The following is a 16,703-nucleotide window of genomic DNA, read 5'->3' on the forward strand; positions in this document are numbered from 1 at the left end:
TGGAAATTTGCAAAGCAATAAAATCAATTAACCAATAAGTATATGAAAACAGCAATCTTGAAAATGCACGCTGAGCTCATTGGCTCGTGCCCATAATCCCAGCACTTTGTGAGGCCAAGGCAGGCAGATTTCTTGAGTGCAGGAGTTCAAGAGCAGCCTGGACAACATGGTGAAACCCTGTCTCTACAAAAAATACAAAAGTTAGCCAGGCATGGTGGCACGCACCTACAGTCCCAGCTACTTGGAAGGCTGATGCAGGAGGATTGGGTGAGCCATGATCATGCCGGGTCTGCAGTGAGCCGTGATCATGCCACTGCACTTTAGCCGCCCTACTGCACTCCAGCTTGAGTAACAGAGCAAGAACTTTTCTAAAAAAAAAAAAAAAAGGAAGAAAAGGAAAGAAAATGCCAATTAAAATAAAAGAAGATATCATTTTATATCTTAAGTTTAAGTCGGGAATATCAAATATAGCCAAGGACATGGAGAAATAGGTACTCCTATACCCTACTGGTGAGAGTATACATTACAGTAATTTAAAAATATTTAGTAGAATTTAAATGGTGTACTTTCATTTCAAGGTTACATAACGATAATGATGATGATGAAAATACGACTACCAGTAAATAAAAGCTAACATTTCTTCAATGCTTACCATGTGCCAGGCACAGTCCCAAGCATTTTGCATATTAACTCATTTATATAGGGAAGTATTATTATTCCCAGTTTGAGGACAAGTCAATGGAGGTCAAGAGAGATTAAGTAATTTGCCCCAAAGGTCATTCAGCAAGTAAATAGTGGAATGGGGACTTGAGCCCAGGTAACCTCTAGAGCCTTCTTACACCCAGTATGATTCTGCCCCTCTAGAGAAAACTTTGCACATATGCACTCAGAGATGCATGTAACAGTGTTAAGTGTAATATTGTTTACAAAAGCAAAATATTGAATAAATACTATATCAGGGTTTTTCAATTACAGCACTGTTGACACTGTGACATGGGGCACTCCCATCCCCCAGTTGGGACAAACAAAAATGTCTCCAAGCATGACCAAATGTCCCTGGGGGACAAAACCTCTGGTGGAACACCAGTGATCTGTATGTAGTTCTATGGCTAGGTCTCAAAACAGTAACGAGTATGCAATGATTTACATACACTTAGAAGCACACAATACTTCATATAGTCTGCAGTTTCCATATATGTGATAGAAGTTTAAACACAAGGTCTGAAAGGACACATACTAAGTTTATGGCAGTATTTGCTTCTGGGAGGAAAGAGAGAGACAGAGCAATGGAACTAAGAAGAAAACTAAATGGACAGAGGAAACCTCAAATTTATCTGTAATATTTAATTTTCTAAAATCTGAGGCAAACATAGCAAAATGTTTGTTAATTCTAGGTTGTGGTTATAAGGTGTTTGTTATATGATGTTCTATTATTTTCTATATTAAGTTTTTCTAAAATAAAAGATTTTAGTTAAAACAGGAAAACTGTAATAGAAATAGAAATTCAAAGGCATTCTAAAATAAATTCTAAAATTAAGAAAAAGTTCAACTCCTTCCCTACTACTCAGGAAAATACAAATAATGAGATACAAATACAAAAATGAGATAAACTTTGTACTCATCAGATTGGCAAAATTTTTCAAAAATGTCCGGAGCTGATGAGGATGTGGAAAAATGGGACACTTCATATGTTGCTGGTTGGAGTGTGAATGGGCACTATCTTTTTCGAAAGCCTCAAGGCAAATGACTTAAAGTGCATTCGAAGTGTGACTAGAAAGAATATTAGAAGAAAAGTAAAATCCACACGGGATTTCAAAAGGGTTTTTAGGCTTCAAGATAAGTCAGGGACGGTGGGGTCGGAATGAAGTCAAGGGACAGCTTACACAGAGATACCCTATAACCAGTCTCCCGACAAGAGAGCTAGATTTTATTTAGTTAAAAATAGAAATTAGAAACTGGAGGTAGTAAAAACAGGGTTTTTTTTTTTCTTTCTTTCTTTCTTTTTTTTTTTTCAAGACAGAGTTTTGCTTTGGTTGCCCAGGCTGGAGTGCAATGATGCTATCTTGGCTCACTGCAACCTCCGCCTCCCAGGTTCAAGCGATTCTCCTGCCTCAGCCTCCCAAGTAGCTGGGATTACAGGGGTGTGCCACCATGCCTGGCTAATTTTTGTATTTTTAGTAGAGACAGGGTTTCACCATGTTGATCAGGCTGGTGTTGAACTCCTGACCTCCAGTGATCAGCCTGCCTTGGCCTCTCAAAGTGCTGGGATTACAGGCATGAGTCACTGCACTTAGCCGTGAAAACAGTTTTGTTTAAAATACCAGAATGATTAAAATGTTTGCTTTCTGTTTGCATGTATATCATCCCGTTAAAAAATAAGTTTAAAGTTTTCTATAGAGATTATATACATGCAAACAGAAAGCAAAAAAAAAAAAAATTGAAGGGCCATAAAAATAAATGGAGCAAAAAGGTCAGTTTATATATAGCAGTCAATATAACACTGGGCTGAATGGCTCAACCAAAGGATCAGTCATGAGAATAAAAATCCCAACAAAATGTAAAGCTCCCTTTCTTCCTTAGAGAAACCCATTAAAACATAGAAGCATAAATCCGGAGATAGTTTAAGGGCTGTTGTGCCAGTGCAAATGGAAGAACCTCATGGTGGTCTCACTCCTTTCCCTCTGCCAGGAGAAACTGCAGTCCTCCTAACACCGTGACTCCAACTTAGGAGCAAGGGCAGGGGGAAGAAGCTGAAAAGACCTGGCCTTCACTTGACTCAGTTATCTAGATTATTTAAATTATTGGATTGGCCTGTGGAATGGTTAATTTTATATGTCAACTTGGCTAGGCCACGCTACCCAGGCATTTGCTATGGTTATGCTGCTTCTACAACAAGTGACATAAGAGAAAAGTGGTTGAGAGAAAAGTGGCAAGAAGAAATAAAAATATGCTTGGGTTTGAGGATCTAAACGCCCCTATCAGAACACATCAGACTATGTCATATTCTTGTACCACAGAAGTACTGTGCCCAGAGCCTAGCACAGACCTCTTGGTAACTCACTCTGGGAACCACATTTTAATAAAGGTACCCGCAAACTGGACTGCCTTGAGAGGAGGGCACTTGGATGGCAAGCAGCTTTGAAATCCCATTTCAGGAGGCATGGAGGAGGATCTGGTTGACCCTGAGAGACTCAGGAGTACTGAGTGCTGCCTTCCAGATGCGGGGAGGTTTATGGTGGATGTCTGTCTCTCCCATGGTCTCAACACTTCTATCCAGATTTCCGCCGGCTGAATTGTGTCCCTCTCTCACCCACTCCTCCCAACTTGTATGATGAAGCCCTGACTCCAAGAACCTCAAAATGTGACTATATTTGGAAATAGAGCCTTTAAAAGATGATTAAATTGTTGAAAAGAGTCAAACTCTATAAAATATTCAAAGAGATGTATTTTGAGCCAAATATGAGTGACCATGGCCCATGACACAGCCCTTAGGAGATCCTGAGACTATGTGCTGAAGGTGGTTAGGGCACAGCCTGGTTTCATACATTTTTGGGAGACATGAGACATCAATCAAGTACATTTAAGATGTATATTGGTTAGATTCAGAAAGGCAGGACTCAAAGTAGGGGGCTTCCAGGTTATAGGTAGATTTGAACATTTTCTGGTTGACAATTGGTTGAGTTTATCTAAAGACCTGGGATCAATGGAAAGGAAATGTCTTGGCTGAGATAAAGAACTGTGGAGAGAAAAGTTCTTTTTTTTTTTTTTTTTTTTTTGAGATGAGGTCTTACTTTGTTGCCCAGACTGGAGTGCAATGGCACGATCTTGACTCACGGCAACCTCCACCTCCCAGGTTCCAGCGATTCTTCTGCCTCAGCCTCCTGAGTAGCCGGGACTACAGGCATGTGCCACCACACCCAGCTAATTTTTGTATTTTTTAGTAGAGACAGGGTTTCACCATATTGCTCAGGCTGGTCTTGAACTCCTGACCTTGTGATCCATCTGCCTCAACCTCCCAAAGAGACCAAAGTTATTTTTCTTTTTCTTTCTTTCTTCTTTTTTTTTTTTTTTTGAGACGGAGTCTCACTCTTGTTGCCCATGCTGGAGAGCAATGACGTGATCTCAGTTCACCACAACCTCTGCCTCCCGGGTTCAAGCGATTCTCCTGCCTCAGCCTCCTGAGTAGCTGGGATTACAGGCATGCACCACCTCGCCCCGGGAATTTTTTTGTATTTTTAGTAGAGATGGAATTTCTCCATTTTGGTCAGGCTGGTCTTGAACTCCCAACCTCAGGTGATCCGTCTGCCTCGGCCTCCCAAAGTGTTGGGATTATAGGCGTGAGCCACTGCGCCCAGCCGAGACCAAAGTTGTTTTATTATTTTTATTTATTTATTTTTGAGACAGAGTCTTGCTCTGTTGCCCAGGCTGGAGTGCCGTGGCCAGATCTCAGCTCACTGCAAGCTCTGCCTCCTGGGTTCCCGCCATTCTCCTGCCTCAGCCTCCCGAGTAGCTGGGACTACAGGCGCCCATCACAGCGCCTGGCTAATTTTTTTGTATTTTTAGCAGAGACAGGGTTTTACGCGTTAGCCAAGATGGTCTCTATCTCCTGACCTCGTGATCCGCCCACCTTGGCCTCCCAAAGTGCTGGGATTACAGGCATGAGCCACCGCGCCCGGCCCAAAGTTCTTAATGTGCCGAGGAAGCCTTCTGGTAACACGCTTCAGAGAGAATAATTGTAAATGGTTTTTATTAGACTCAAAAAGGGTGCCAGACTCTTAGTTGATTATCTCCTGGACCTGAAAAAAGGAAAAGGGGATTCTCTATAAAATGTAGATTTTTTTCCCCCACGAGAGATGACTTTGCAGGGCAATTTCAAGATACGGCAAGGAAATATCTTTGGGGTTAAAATGTTTTGATTTCTTTCCTTATTTGTTATGTGATGCCAGAGCCAGTTTGGAAAGTAGGCCACATTATATAGGGTTAAATAAAACCCCTCTGATGAGACTTTACCGTTTGTAGGGCATGACTCCCCAGGCCGGTTAGGTAGAAATTTGGGCAAGAGAAGGGAAAAAGAGTTTAGTCTTTAGGGTTAAAATAAGCCCATCAGAGTGAGCCTTTGTCTAATCTGACTGGTGTCTTCATAAGAAGAGATTTGGACACACAGAGAGGCACCAGGGATGCTCCACATGAGGAAAGACCTTGTGAGGATGCAGTGAGTAGACGGCCGTCTGCAAGCCAAGGAGAGAGGCCTCACAAGCAACAACCTTGATCTTGGACTTTCAGCCTCCAGAACTTTGAGAAAATAAATTGCCGCTGCTAGAGCCACTCAGCCTGTGGTACTTTGTTATGGAGGTCCTGGCAAAAGAACACACAGATGAACTCCCATATCACTGCAGAGCCCACCTTCCATCCCCAAAACCCCAAATCTGAGTTTCCAGCTCTTCAGGAGGGGTCTCGCCACCCTTCCACCTCCTACTGGATGGAGCGTGCTCCCTCTTCCCTCTATTCCAAACTTCAGTGCAGGCACTCCACAATCCTGCAGCTGCAATGTGAGCCAGTTTAGCTCCTCTGGACTGTATGTGAGCAATATATACCAAAATTATTTTTAAATGCACCTAAGACCTTTTGGCCCAGCAATTTCATGTCTAAAAATTTTCCCTAAGTGAAGCCATCCTTACAGGGTTAACAATCATTCTGGACAGAAATATAGTTATAATTAAGCCTTAATCAGGTTGCACTTTGACTCACTTCCTTGAAACCAAAAGTTACATAACACTAGATACTGACCGGTCATATCCCCATTGTTGCTATACGTAGGATTTCTGACATAAGAATCAGTCAAATCAGGAGGATTGTTTGAAGTCAGGAGTTCGCGACCAGCCTGGGCAACAAAGCAAGATCCCAACTCTACAAAACAAAATTATTAAATTTAAAAAAAAATTTTTTTTAAAGAATTGCTTAAGCAGATCCTGAATTTCAGCAGAGCAGATGATGACAACTAGTTTAAGACCTCCACGAAGGAACTGTTTTCTCAGCATGATAATACAGCTTCTTCATCTCCTTGTCCCATGACTTCACCTTGCACTCTTTAGCCAATCACTTTGGTCCACTCCAAAATCTTAAAATCTCTAGCTCCAAATTCTTTGGGGAGATGGATTTGAAGTTCCCTTCCATGTCCTCATTTGGTGGCCCTACGATTAAACCTCTTTCTCTGCTGCAACCAGGTTTCAGCTTACTGACTTGCTGTGCCTGTTGGACAACAAATCTATTATGGTTACATCAGGAAACAATCAAAAGCATATATCGTCAGAGAAAAGAAACCAGAAGGATAATTTATTTGTTCATTACAATGGATACTTATTGCTGTGTGTCAGGCATAATTCTAGGCACTCGTATTACAGTGAATAAAGTAGACAGAAGCCCCGCCCACTGAAAGCCAGGCAGTAAATCAGCTAACCAAATGAATCATACATTAGGAGGAAATTTTTTTTTTTCACATTAAGCTTCTAAGGAGGAAATAAATATTATGGAGGAAAAAATAAAGCAGAAAGGGGGCATGAAGAGCAGGCGATATGGTTCCAGTTTTCAATAGAGCTGTCAAAATGGGCCTGAGAATGTGAAAACTGGCATCAGTTTTCAGGCAGTTAACAGCAAGGTGTCAACAGTTGTTGCTGCTGGTTGGTGAAATTATGGTTAATTATATTCTTTTATACTTTTCTGTACTTTCCAAATATAGTACAATTAACATACTTGCTTTTACAATTAAAAAAATCCCACAATAAATGTTACTTAAAAAAAAACTGACACCTTCAATTGGTCCCCATTTTCTACAGAATACAGTCCAACTCCTCTTCCGTGGGCCTCTTCCCTTTCATCTAAACTTATCCTTCATTCCTTGACTGTCTTTTCCAGTCGGCCTGATACCCTGTGACCCAGATTTGCCAAATAGGGTTGTCAGATTTAGCAAATAAAAGTACAGGACACCCAGTTAAATGTGAACTTCAGATGAACAATGAATAATGCAATATTTGAGACATACTAAAAAATTATTTGTTGTACATCTGAAATTCAAGTTTAACTGAGCATTGTATGTTTTTCCTAGCAATATGACAAGTGATCTTCCTTCCTCTGTGCTGGAATAATCTCTTTTCCATCTTCCCAAATTTTTCCAGCTAATCAGAGGGTGGGGAGGAGGGATGGATGTGGGTGGGAATGAAAGATAAGCCTGCCTATCAACTCCTGTATTTAATATAAGATATTCCTGGGGGCCGGGCGTGGTGGTTCATGCCTATAATCCCAGCACTTTGGGAGACCAAGGCAGGCAGATCACCTGAGGTCAGGGGTTCGAGACCAGCCTGACCAGCATGGTGAAACCTTGTCTCTACTAAAATTACAAGAAATAGCTGGGCATGGTGGCGCGTGCCTGTAGTTCCAGTTACTCGGGAAGCTGAGGCAGGAGAATCGCTTGAACGTGAGAGGCAGAGGTTGCAGTGAGCCGAGATCATGCCACTGCACTCCAGCCTGGTAACAGAGTGAGACTCCTCTCAAAAAAAAAAAAAAAAAAAGAGATTCCTGGGGAGTGGTTGGGTGGTGGAGGGTGGGGGCACGAGGGTGGGGTATTGTAAAAACATCATAAAAGGGCTCCTTTTTTGATCTTGAATTATGACTTTCCTATAGATAAAAATTTTACCTTTAATCAGAGAACAATGGCTCAGGTGTCAGGTATAGGTGAAAGTCCAAAGTTCTCTTCAGAAAAGAAACTCTATGTTAGTTATACAGAACATTTATTCAAATCTTCCACTATTTAATTTATGTAAAATATCCTTAGTCAATGTTTTTAACCTGAGTGTTTTTAAAAATTGTTTTAAAAAAAATTTTAAATATCAAACCATTTACGGGGTCTTTAAAAACAGACAGCTTTTGTTCCAAATGAAGATGCCTCTCCTTCCATTTGTCTGACTACCCTTTGCCCCCATGGTCCCCTACTCCATTCATTAGCTCCACAGAGACCTGACAGCACCTTAAAGTTGATCCCTGAGTCAGACTGGTCCTGTCTCAATCTTGAACAGATTTCTAGCACTCTGCCAAATGTTTCATGCATGGCTTTTATCCTTTTGAAGATAGCATATATGTTGTTATATAGTCTATGCTCAATCTTGATTTCACATCTGAAATCAAGCCTCTGCTGAGTCTGTGGAGTAGAAGGCTGATACTCCCTTCTCTCCTGCAAGACAGCAGTGTGCTCTGGCCCAGAATGGGCACAGAACTGCTGGGCCCAGCCTTCCAGAAACTCCTGGGCTGGCGTCCAGCTGCTCCAATGCACAAAGCCAGCTAACGCGGGCCAACCATGCCAGTGAGTACACATTGCAGATGGACAGGAAGCAGTGAGATGCAGTACCCAGGGGTAGCAATCTAATCCCTCCCAAAGCCAAATTCTGGAAAAATTTTCCACTTAAGATTGTGAAAATAAAAGCTCTTACCCATGATCATGGTTTTTCATCTTAACATCTTCAACACTTACCATGGTACCTGGCACAAAACAGCTAATTTTTCAGTTGCCATACTAAACTGAGCCATTTTATACAGGCGCTCTATACTCCAATGACAACAATCTTTAGGCAACATTGTTAAGTGACAGAACAGTGTTTAGAATGCAAAACTTTGCTTAATAAAAGCGAGAAATACCAATATATAGTTGTATTTAACTTCTACTTACATAAAGAAACATTGAAAGGATACACAGAAAGCTAATAAAAGTTTGTACCGGTGGGCCAGGGATGGGGGTAGTGGTAGGTGGAATGAATGAAGGGCAAGGTGGTCACAATCCTACTTAATGTGTACCTTTTAATAGATTATTTTTTGAGCCAAGTGAATGTATAACCCTTTAAGTTACATAGTTAAAATCATCTATTTTTGGTTATATAATTTTGTAGTAGCAAAAAACTGAACTGAAAAATAGGAAGCTATTCTCTCCGTTTCTCTCTGTGGTCACATAACCTCTCATGTTTCTCTCTAGGCTCACAGATTGACCAACCCGGCCACCATACTTGAGTTTCCATGACTTTATAACTCTAGTGCCCATCATTGTCTCAATCTAGATTTCCTTTCCCCCCAAAAGTCTGCTATGTCACTTGCTATAATTTCTAGCACTCTGCCAAATGTTTCATGCATGGCTTTTATCCTTTTGAAGATAGCATATACGTTGTTATACAGTCTATGCCCAATAACCCCAGAGTCTGGAAGCCCCGTGGGTCTGATTCTGGTGTCTGTTGTTGTTTTCTTTTCTTTTCTTTTTGAGACAAGGTCTGGCTCTATAGCCCAGGCTGGAGTACAGTGGCGTGATCTCAGCTCATTGCAACCTCTGCCTCCCAGGTGCAAGCTGTCCACCCACTTCAGCCACCCGAGTTACTGGGACTACAAGTGTGCAGCACCACGCCCGGCTGACTTTTGCATTTTTTGTAGAGACGGAGTTTCATCATGTTGCCCAGGCTGGTCTCGAGCTCATGAGCTCAAGTAATCCCCCAGCCTCAGCCTCCCAAAGTGCTGGGATGACAGGCATGAGCCACCGCACCCAGCCTGTTTCTGCTTTTCTTATGGCAGTCTCGCCTCTCTGGGGCTTGGTTATTTTTGCTTGTTTGCTAGATGCATTTGAGGCCTAAGATGCTGTTATCTTCTTCCCAGAATGATTGTGTTTGACACGAGCAGTTTAGAGTCACTTTGAAGAAGTTCATGGTTACTTGAGATTTTCTGGGCTTGGGACACCATTTCTACTCCCTTTAAGCCTTTCAAGGCTGCCAAAAATGCAGCTTGGATTCTTAAACTATCTTCAACAAATGCTCCCAGAACAGAAGCAACCCCAGTTGCAGGCTCATCTCCATGTTCCTTTTCTTTCCCAAATTTTGGCCCAGCAATTCCTCACTACCCTTTGAATATTTTAAGCAAGATACTTAAAAATATTTTACCCAGCATTTTTAGTTGTCTTCACTTGGAGGCTTGGTCTGAATTACTCAGTCCATTAATGGAAGCAGAAGCCCTTCTAATGCAGGCCTTAGTTTTTCAGTAGTTTGCTCTTCTCTGGGCCTTAGCTTTCAGAAAGATTCTCTTTTCTGTAGTAGTAAAGTCTGTATAAAATTTGCATGGACTTTTCTTGCATACACACATTGCTGCATCACCTCCAGTCAGGGCTGGAAGAGAACCTTGCATTTTACACATCTAATATTTCAGAAGAGCTGGAGTCAGAGCAGTCCTCTTCACTGGGCTCAGAAACAAAATGCCTGTTTGTGCACATATTCAGGCTGGGACCTCTGAAATGCAGACACCTCAGTGCTCCAGCTTTGAGAATTCTAGCTTCAGTGTGACAAAGGCATAAGGAGTTGCCTTATGGCGTAATGGCCCCTGAGAGGTCTCAGTTTGCAGACCGGAATGTGACAAGGAGATTGGAGCTGCAGTCAGCTCTAGAGGCCAAAAGAGGAGCCAAACAGAAAACAGAGGTGCCAAATGCTGCCTTAGAAATCTGCAAGCCAGCTAAGAGTTCTGCAGGCTCAACTAAACTTCTTTATTCCATTGGTTTGGGGTGTACTGTTCTTAGAGCTTTTGCCAACTGAATTGATCTGTGGTGACTTGAAGGATTGGGGGTCTGCACGGAAAAGGCTTGGAGGCCAGTTCTCTGAGGCTGCCTTTGTTGCAGGAAATAAAATGTAAAACTTTCCAGAGCCACAGTACTAGCATTTGGAGGCCACTCTCAGGGGCGGGGCTCTGGGCCTCTGTTTCCCTATCCGTAGAATGGAGACAGCTACTCTGTGAGAAGCCCGAGGTGCGCAGGACCCAAGTGATGAGCCGGCGACCTGACGTCCGCAGGCTGAGGAGGGATCCGAAGGAAGCGGTGTGGAGACTCGAGAGGACCGCCTTGGGGTGGGAAGGGGACAGCCGGCACTGGCTGCAGGCCCAGGTGCTGTGATGGGCTTCGTACGCAGAGGCCTGACAGCCTCTGCATCAGCGACCGGGCGAAGAGTGGGGCAGCTCGGACGGCAGTTGGGGAATGTTAGGTAGGCTGCTGCGCGGACCACGCGGTGAGCGCCCAGGAACGCCGGAAGCGCGCCCCCAAGCCCGGGTGACTGGCGGCGTTTTAGAAAAGCTGTGTTTGAAAAGCAACCGATTGGGGTGAAGGTAGGGGGAGCGGGAATCCTGATTATACTGGCCCAATTTCAGTTGAGGTGGGCTTTTAAAAGAAACCCCAACTCACACATTCGATCAGGTTAGTCACAAGAAAGGCTGGGAGGAGATGGGGCTGGAAACACCCGAGGGCCCAGAGGCCGGTTGGCAACGGTTTTCTGCAAACGACAGAGCGCAAGCCTTGCCCCCTGGAATTCTGGAGCCGCCGCAAAGATGGGAACTCAAAACGGCCTGAGCCCCGGAGCCGCAGCCCCTCGGGACGGTTACGAACTTTCAGCAGAGCTTCCAAGGGAACTGACCGCTGGGCACTGGGCAGGGGCTCTGCTGCTCACCTGTTCCTCCTCTATCCACTGAGCCCTGACACATAGGACCAGCGCTACTAAGAGACTTGTTTTCCAGTTCAGCTCTCCTTAGGGCTTCTGTTGGAAACCGGCCCTATCTGGGGAGCCTGTCTGGCCACTCCCACTGCCGGAGAACTCTCTTGGGGCGGGGAGATGGACAGGTTTGTGGGGCTTGAAAGCTTACACGGTGTTGGACCTTTTCAAGAAAAAGGATACCCCCGGGCGCGGTGGCTCACGCCTGTAATCCCAGTACTTTGGATGGCCGAAATGGGTGGATCACGAGGTCAGGAGATCGAGACCATCTTTGCCAACATGGTGAAACCCCGCCTCTACTAAAAATACAAAAAATTAGCCGGGCAGTGGCGCGTGGCTGTAATCCCAGCTACTAGGGCGGCTGAGCCGGGAGAATCCTTTGAACCAGGGAGGCGGAGGTTGCAGTGAGGCAGTGAGCCAAGATTGTGCCACTGTACTCAGGCCTGGCAACAGAGCAAGACTCCGTCTCAAAAAAAAAAAAAGAAAGAAAGAAAGAAAGAAAGAAAAAGGATACAAAATTTGACAAAATTAAGAATAAATGCAAATATGACTTAGAATGAGGAAAAGCAGTGACAGCAAATGATAAATGTTTAAAAACTGACATATCACAAACATCAAAAAATTCAAAAAAAAGTTCTAATAACTGCTTGAACCACCGCTATATTTTCCCCTTTATATTTTTTGATTCCCTCTTCATTTGACAACACTTTTCTAATATATTTTCCTGGGTGAGAATGAATAATTTGGTATTTCGTCCAGAATAGTTAAGCAAAAAAAGATTTTATTGAAAGTTTAGAAAAGTTAATATCCATTTCACAATCGTTATTGTTAATAATATGCAAATTTTTAGTGCTATTAATTTTGGAGAAGCCTCTGTGAAGAGTTTCCTATGTAAGCCTGAGATTTCAGGGCATTTCAAGTTGTCTTGGGCAGTGACTAATCTTAAATACTCTTTTAAGTTGCTAAAAGTCATTGGCCTGTTTTTTGTTAAGTCCTTGTTGTAAAGTTGTAGTATGAAATTGTTTGTCTATGCCTAAACAACAATTTTTTAAAGTTTTAATGTGTTTATGCAGTTCATTCTTCATCAAGTGATTGTCAAACAATCTCGGCATCTATTCTATTTAAAATGTATCCCTTCCCTTCAATAAGTTGCTGGTTTTGGCTGGAACCAAACTTTTTTTTCTTTTTCCAATTCCCTTTCTGATGTCAGAATAACTTCTATTAATTTCATGTGCAAATATGTAAGAGATCATTTTATTTCATGATGTATGTATAATTGTATATGTATAATTGTTAGGTATATTCCTAAAGAAGAGAACTTCCATTTTGACTAGACTTTGATGAGACTGAGTACTACGCTTATAATTTTTTACATCTAGGGGTTAAAAGGATTTATTGGCTTCACTGTCCACAGACTTCTGGTGCCTCATGTCACAGCATACATTCTTATTTTGACAGATCTCTGACCTGTCACTTTAGTCTCTGATGTCAGGTGAGTTATCTCAGTGGGTGGTGCTTCCTATAAGTCACTTCTACACTGAGACAGGTAGCAATAACTTGACTATACATGGAAATGCTTATGAACCACATGTCCTAGTAAGCTCAAACAATGTAATCCCAACTTAATTTCCCCTTAGCTAGATCCCCCAAATTCTACCTGATACAAGAGAAACTGTGACAGAGGGAAGTTGGCATCGAAGGAGACAGTAATCCTAACTGTGATTAAAATATGTTACTTCCGCAAATTTTTTTTCTTTTTTGAGGTGGAGTCTCCCTCTGTTGCTCAGGCAGGAGTGCAGTGGCGAGATCTCCGCTCATTGCAAGCTCTGCCTCCCTGGTTCACACCATTCTCCTGTCTCAGCCTCCCAAGTACTGGGACTACAGGCGCCTGCCACCACGCCTGGCTAATTTTTTTTGTATTTTTAGTAGAAACGGGCTTTCACCATGTTTGCCAGGATGATCTCAATCTCCTGACCTGGTGATCCACTAGCCTCGGCCTCCCAAAGTGCTGGGATTATAGGCGTGAGCCACCACACCCGGCCTACTTTTGCGAAGTTTACAAAACACTTAGCATGACCATATTGAACACATTGCTTGGAATTCCAGGGTCTGGAAAGGGCCAGTGCAAGGGATGGACTTAATGGCAGAGCTTCCTCTGCGCACTTCACGACTGCAACAGGATTGTCCCTGAAGTCTCTCCACTGGGGTCCCACTTCAGGCTGAGTCTTACTGTCTGTCTCACCAAACATCACTCTCTGCATTTGCTTACCCCTTTTTGATTCTTCCCTGTGCCTCAGTTTGGAGTTGGAAGCTCATAAATTCCCCTATTACAGGGAAGTGGCTGATTGTGTAACCCTATCCTTTTGTTGAAATAGGTGTGTCCAGTTAAGTGTTTACCATAAGCCAGCCCCTCATACGCATTCCACTTTGGGGTGGATTCATTGCTTTCTACAACCTCGCCATCTAAAATGTCCACACTGGTCCATCTGGCTGTGCTTCTCACGAGCAGCTGTTTTGTAGGGCTTGAAATAAGGATTCCTTAACAACCAGACTTTGGTAACCACCGTTGTATTAATACTGTCTGCTTCTACGAGTTAACTTTTTTACACTCTGAGCATAAGTGAGGCCATGCTGTATTGGAGGTTGTTTCCTCCACGCCATTGGGTGGAATTCAGAGGTTTCCACCAATAGCATGTTGCTTTCACCAGCAGCTCCCAAGGGCTCTGCTGAGTCCCCCATGCCTCCTGAATCTCAGATCTTGAACCCCTGCTCCTCCCCAACCCTGTTTTTCTGAGAACTGCATTATCAAACATAGAGCACAGCACCTTTCCTGTGATTTCTCCAAATTTCCTCTCACTCAAGTCACCGTGCATGACAGATTGACTGCTTGTTTCCTGGAAGTCTAGGGATAAAAGGTATTGAGTGCTGGGTTGCAGGACAGGTTTCATCAGAGGACACAATCTCAGAGCAGACAACTTAAGGTCCAATATTAGTCATTTCCTTTCTTAAACATTCCTTCGCTATTTCTGCCCAAGACATTTCTCACTGGTAAACTTTCCTCCTTGGTTGCCTGCCTTCTGCAGCCCCACAGGCTCTGTCTCTCTCCTGAGCCACCCCTCTTCCTCTTACACAGTTTTATGTTCCCCTTCCCTTCTCTCTCCTTCCATCTCCAATCTACATATTTCATGACTAGCTTTCCACAGCCAGATGTTTCTTGCCCTGAGGAATTACGCTACCAGTTTTTAGGCCACCATTTAAAAAAAGAAATATCCCAGTGCCCTGGAGTCTTGGCAACAATGCTCCAACTTCCGGAGGTGAAGAGAAGCGGTGTCCTGTCTTGAAAGACAGCGCCACCTGCTGCCCACCAAGAGACAGCTGCCGAAAACAACTGAATGACCCTGTCCATTGCCTGTTCTGGGGAGGGTGGCGGATAATCCAGGCAAGAATAATTAGAAGGTACATTGAACTTGAGGTGGTGATGGAACATTTAAGAATGCACAGAAGTTTAAACTCAATAGGGATATCAATACTAGGATGGCATCAGGCCTCAGGGAGGTTACAGGATACGCATAGTGCTAACAACTGCGCATCGGTACAATGGGAATCTGAATCCGGCCACTCTGCCTGTGAAGTCCACGTAGCTCCACCTCGCTGCACTAGATCTCCTTTTATGGATGATCAAATAAGTGAGAGGGAACCCAGGAGCCAGTGGAGAGGAGAATTTTAAGGAGGGGACTGCCGATGATCTAACGTTTGAGTCATCAGTTTGGATGTGAACCGAGAAAATATCGCTGGGATTTGAGTTTAGGACTTAGTTGGAGACCCTTAGAGAGTGGTTTAAGGTGCCCAGCCGTGGGCTAGGTATAGGAGAGTATGGAAAGCCAGAAAGACATAGTCCTATCCCTCACGGAGCTAAATATGAGCCAAAGCCAGGGAAGTTGGCAAAAATAAAATGGTAATAAATGAGACAGTGATTTAGGAAAGAGAGATCCACGTAGAATCTGCAGGCCCCTCTGACACCTTTGGGCAAATTAGGATGGATCCGTTCACTTCCTTGGGGCCACTGCTGCTCTGAGTCAGAGCCCACAGATTGGCACGCAACCTGTGGGTTAGGTCTCAGCCCCCATTAATCAGAATGAAGACCGACTTGTTACTAAAGTTTCATTCAGGAAACTTGGACTTGAGCTGGGCTTCCACTGATGTGAAGGGTTTGGAGCAGCTGTGAGAAAGAGGTAGGAGGAGCGGCCAGGCGCGGTGGCTCAAGCCTGTAATCCCAGCACTTTGGGAGGCCCAGAAGGGCGGATCAGGAGGTCAGGAGATCGACACCATCCTGGCTAACACCGTGAAACCCCGTCTCTACTAAAAAATACAAAAAAAAAACTAGCCGGGCGAGGTGGCGGGCGCCTGTAGTCCCAGCTACTTGGGAGGCTGAGGCAGGAGAATGGCGTAAGCCCGGGAGGCGGAGCTTGCAGTGAGCTGAGATCTGGCCACTGCACTCCAGCCTGGGCGATAGAGCGAGACTCCGTCCCAAAAAAAAAAAAAGAGGTAGGAGGTAGGTCTTTTCTGCTGGAAATGTCAAACAGAGGCAATCAAGAGTCATAAAGGAGAGGGAGAAGACAAAAATCACCTGACTCTTGGCTCCGGTATTTTTAAAGCAGGAGAAGTTCGATAAGATCACTCCTTTAAAACAGTTACTGAGCACCTAATATATTCAAGGAGCTATGCTGAATAGGCTGACTCAGGGAAATAAGGACCCCGATACTTGCACACTAGTTTGTAGTTTATGAAGCACATCCATTTCCGGCTATGACATTTCGTCCACTTTCCTGTAAAGGAGGCGGAAGTTGTGGCTGTCCCTGAACATGAAGCTACAAATCTCCACAATTAGGACCATAATCCAGATTCTTTGTCTAGTCCAGAATTCCTTTCATTCTCACCATCCTCTTCTTAAACATTTTTAAATATAGGTAATTGTTTAGATAGATGGCACACTTACTGGCTCAAAATTTTTAAAACACAGGGAAAAGTCTCCCTCTTGCCCCGGGTTTCCAGACATCTAGTTTCTCTCTCCAGAAACAACCTTTACTAGTTTATTGATGTATTCTTCCAGAGATGTTCTTTGCATAAAAAGCAAATAAGAATGTTCTTCCCCAATCT

This window comes from Trachypithecus francoisi, unplaced genomic scaffold (genome assembly GCF_009764315.1).
Source record: "Trachypithecus francoisi isolate TF-2019V2 unplaced genomic scaffold, Tfra_2.0 Lachesis_group10, whole genome shotgun sequence".
NCBI classification, from domain to species: Eukaryota; Metazoa; Chordata; class Mammalia; order Primates; family Cercopithecidae; genus Trachypithecus; species Trachypithecus francoisi.